The following is a 5,127-nucleotide window of genomic DNA, read 5'->3' as shown; positions in this document are numbered from 1 at the left end:
ATCAATCTCTCTAGACCCAGCTTGAAGATCTAATCTAGTCTATTAAATTCTTTCTATCTAATAAGGATAAACCCGATGGAGCGAGGTTTCTATGCACTGTGACTCGAGCGCTCGCTAAATGTGCTAGATGCTCCTATATCGCACTTCCTTCGATAATATAACATTTTCTTGTTTTTCGAACAGCAAGAGATCGAAAGCACGAGTTCGACCTCGATATAGTTAGTTCTGAGATGGGTAGGTAATTGAATAGTACATTCCTACTCACTTTCTTTCCATTGGCAACTCGGAGGCGGAGGAAGAGGGTAGAAGGTGACCTAGAATAGGGGCTGATCCGGTAGCCGAGCATCCTTTTTATGCTCGATGTTTGGTAGGAGCTGAGCATATGCTAGAATCACAGCATAGCGAAGCGGTGGAGGGGTAGGGAGGGAGCCGCTAGGGATGTTTGATTATAGAGTTTCGCATATGGGCCTTTCTACATATAGTTTAGTTTACGCTATTCTCTTAACGCTTTTCTAAAGCTATTTCTGTAGCTATGTCCTTCTTCCTTCCCCACCCGAACAAACCCACCTTGCTCAAAGATTGAAGTTTCCCAGTATTGATTTCTTTGCATTCTCAGAACCAACACTAGACACTTAACACCAACCCTAAGCGAGATGAACAGTTTGGTTTGCTATGAGACCCACCACCCTTGATAGAGAAGAAAACCGAGTAGGGAAGAAATTCTCCGGGACAAGAGTTCCTCCAACCTTTCTTTCAAGTAGACTAGGCCGGATGATAAGTGCTTATGCGATATGAATCGCGAAGCATTCTTTCCTTATTTTAAGCATTACCTCTCTTGGGTTTTTACACTAATATGTGTGTTTTTATGTTACTTTTATGCAAGTAGGGTTGTGAGGCCGATTATGAAGGAAAGAAGCCAATGTGGATCATAATGCACCGATTTTGGAAGAAATCTTGCTACGGTTCAAACGCGAAGACATAGGTCATGTGTGAGATGCTAGAGTGTGTGCCAACCTCCTCGTATTTGTGTTAGCGCAACCATTTCGAGGGGTACAAGGGCAGTCATACTCAAGCATTCTGACTTATGCATATAGAACAAGATCTCCACCAACTTTTCCATCAATTAAGAAGCAAAGCGATCCACCAGTGAACACGTGCCCGTTTTCATTACCTCGATGAAAGTATGGATTGGGGAAGTATTTAAAGTGGATCATCTGTGAGGAGCACTGTAGTAACACTATGGCAAAAGTATTGCGATAGCACTGTTCACTGACAGGCCGAGGAAAGCTGAGAACAAAAGAATCCACATGGGCGTGTGGAAAATCCATAGAGGGCGTGTAGAAAATCCATAGGGGCGTCCCACGGGGTGTGTGGATCCCCGATTCAGCAGCTATTTAAAAGCGATTCAAACCTCCCATTTCGAGTTCTTTTCTCAATCTTTTTTTCCCAACTTGAGAGAGGGTTTTGGCTAGGGTTTTGAGATGTATTATCTAGGGTTTTGAAGAGGTTCTACGGATCTGACATCGTTATCTCTTTGGAAGAAGGTTGGTAAGGGAGCTTCCGTCGAGGCATATCCTATACCAAACAAGGGGATCTTTGGACGACGAGTCGAGGACTTTCCACAAGACCATCAACACGACTATCGACGGGTTTTCTATGGATTCATTGCTTTTACATTCTAATTCTTTGATTGTACTTAGCTCCATGGAGAGCTAAAGCCCTAGTGGGTACTTGGGTATTTGTGAACCCTAGGATGTATTCATTTCTTTGAACCTCTTTATTATGCTTTCAATTAATTGATGTTTATTTTGAGTTCCAACCTTGAATGCTTGATTGTGTGAATACTCCCCTAGAGTCACACTAGGGTTGAGAGTTCTTGTTGGTAACCTTGTGAGTGAGTGACACACCACGAGTGTTAGACATAGCTAGGTTGGAGAAGGTTGAGAGGGTGAGTCGAGAGGTACCGGATCGTCCCTTTTCCCCTCTGATATGTTAGATTCTACCTCCATTCCTCGAGTTCTTTGTGACCACAATAGAGTGAATGGTCTAAGAGATGACCTTCAGCGGGGCTTAGTTGCGGGTGCAACGGAGTGAAGCCTTGAGTGATCTTAGTATCTTGGACTTAATTGTGGTTAGGGACCTTCCACCTGGACCAAAGGGTTAGGTCTACAATTAGGAAGAGATTTATCCCTTGGAATCCCTAGAACTTATTGCAATTCTATGCAAGTGCGAGGTTGAGAGGGTTATTCAATCTCTCCTCCGGGGACATGTATAGAATTAGGCATAGATGACCTTAGATTTAGGACTATGTAATTAAGGTTTCCATGACTCACTTGTATTGATTAGGAAGCATAATAGAGGGTTTTTGCACTTGAAATGATTATCCTAGGTAAAGCAATATCCGGGTACCCCATCTTTATCGATTGCCTTACCTTCTCCTTTACTTGTGCTCTCTTACTTGTTGTTTTTACTTTTGAGAATTGAATCATTGTCATACATATCACTATTCATCTTTTACATAGCTAAGAAGCGAATTAAGTGTTTTTATTCTCTACTCCCTGTGGATATGATACCCACTCAAAGATACGTCGATGAAGAAAAGTTGTATAGCCTACCACATGGACGTGTGCCCGGACATGTGGCCTCAAGAGAAGAGTATTTGGATCGTGTTTTGTGAAAAGTACTGCAACAATTTTAATGTAGCGGTATTTTAGCAAAATTACTGTTCACGAGGTCGCGTGGAAATTCTGCGGGCCCGCGTGGAAATTTTTGCAGCCCACGAGGGCGCGTGGAAAATCCACACGGGCACGTGAGGGCACGTGACAGACGCAATCCTAGGCCTATAAATAGCCATTTTGCCCTATTCTTTCTAATCTTTTGTGCGGCTCTTGAGGGTGAGATGGCTAGGGTTTGGAAAGGAGGCCTTTGCGGCTTTGGAGGCGCTTTGTCACCAACTTTGATCGATTCCTTCTCCGTCATAGCGAGCAAGGGAGCCACCGGTGAACCTAGCTCGGAGTGGGTCCTTCAAGACGTCGAAGCTCTCCATCAAGGCCATCAGTTCATATATAAAGGGGTTTATTTCTATGGTTTTAATGTACTTTCATTCATTGATGGTGTGTTTTGTATGTTGCTCCATGGAGAGCTAAAACCCTAGAGGGTATTTGGGCTTGTGAACCCTAGGATTCTCATCTTTTGTGGATTTCCTTAGTGTTTCTATTTAATCCGAGTTTGATTAAGTTTTTAATCTTGTATTCTCATTGCTTGCTTGTTTAATTAATCCTTGTGGTTGATTGGATTTGCATGATTTGTTACTTTGATGTGAGAGAGGTCTCCATTAGAGTTAGAACTTCAAGGTTAAAGAGGGTTGAGAGGGTGAGTCATGAGATAGTGGAGTATCCCTCTCCCTTCCGATTGAGTGTATTCTATCTCCGTTCCTTAAGCTCTATGCAACCATATTTGGTGTGAGTCGTGAGATTGAGAGATTTCTCCATCGGGACCTTGTAGGGGGTTAGGATCCTTCGCCGGGAATTAGGGTTGGATCAATCTTTAGGAATCGGATACACCTCTTGGAATCCCTAGAGTGCTTTGCGTCATATGTGGTGTGAGGTGTTGAGATTGAGCGATTTCTCCACCGGACCTCGTAGGGGACTAGTATCGGTGATCGGGAGGCCGGATCCGATTATATTTGGATTTCCACGACTTAACTTACTCATCATAGAAACACTTTTTCTTATTCGGTACCCTAATACCGAATCCTAGGGGAGCATTACCCAAATACCCCACTTTTACTGATTGAGATCTCCATCCATTTAACCCTTGCATATTCGTCTCCGATATTCATTTCTTCGCACATTAGATCACCACACCTTTCTTTTTATCATTAGGTTAGAAAGCAGAGAAGAAGTTAGTACTAGTAGCCCTATTCCCTGTGGATTCGACTACCCACTCACCGGGGTAATTATTACATTGACACCCATGCACTTGCGGTTTACACGCATATTCCGACGTGTCAGCGGTGTTGCAAAGGAACATGCCGAACAAGAAGAAAGACCAGGGAAGCTTTATCATTCCGTGTAGCATTGGCAATATGATTGAAGAAATGGCATTGGTGGACTCAGGGGCCAGCATCAACGTCATGCCATACACCTTGTTCCGAATGTAAGGCTTGGGCGAGCCTAGGCCCACTCGGATGACTTTGCAATTGGCGGACCGAACGGTGAGACATCCGAGGGGTATCATCGAAGATGTACTTGTCAAGGTTGACAAGTATATATTTCCTTTAGACTTTGTGGTGCTAGATGTCGATGAGGATGCGGATGTACCCTTGATACTTGGGAGGCCGTTCTTGCGGACTTCCAAGGCATTGATTGACATGGACGGCGGAGAGCTAACTTTGAGAGTTGGAGATGACAAGCTCACTTACCGCCTTGCAGAAGCCATGAGGCATTCTCTTGATTTTGATGACACTTTATATTTTCTAGACACTACTGATGAGATTGTTGATGAATACATGCAGGAACTGTTCAATCCGGACCCGTACGAGGGTTTGTTCGACCAAGAGGAGGATTATGAAGAAGTAATGATGATTGGTTCGATGGAAGAAGTACCATCTACCCCGGGGATCTCGAAGAAGGTGCTCCAGAAAATGAAGAGGGCTAGGAGACGCCACCGAAAATGCTCCAAGGTTGTTGGAGACGTACGCGAACCGAAGAAGTTGGATGAACCATTGCTAGGTGGCCCAAGCCCGATAATATATCCTCTACCTTCAAAGGATTGTGCTCATCATGCTTCCAAGTCATGGGTAAGAGGGCAACATTCATCTATGAGCCCCCGTAGGGTTAGAAAAGGTACGTCAAGCTTAGTTACATTAAACAAGCGCTTCTTTCGACGCAACCCAAGTGTTTCCTATTTTTCTTAGTCGAATAATGTAGTGTTTGCATGAATAAATTGTTGAATGTTGGTGTCTTGATTTTTAGATGCTTGTGCTGTAATTTTGTTTTAGGTTTTGAGGATTCATCGTGTGTTTTCATGTGGATTTGGCGAAGTTGGGTCATTTCAGCTTTATTTAATGTTTTCCACTGTTAAAACTTGCATAATAGGGCAGGATCTGAGTGTGTAAACATGTTC

Source organism: Dioscorea cayenensis, chromosome 9 (genome assembly GCF_009730915.1).
Source record: "Dioscorea cayenensis subsp. rotundata cultivar TDr96_F1 chromosome 9, TDr96_F1_v2_PseudoChromosome.rev07_lg8_w22 25.fasta, whole genome shotgun sequence".
NCBI classification, from domain to species: domain Eukaryota; kingdom Viridiplantae; phylum Streptophyta; class Magnoliopsida; order Dioscoreales; family Dioscoreaceae; genus Dioscorea; species Dioscorea cayenensis.
The sequence above is the reverse complement of the archived record's forward strand: the minus strand, read 5'-3'. Positions refer to the sequence as shown.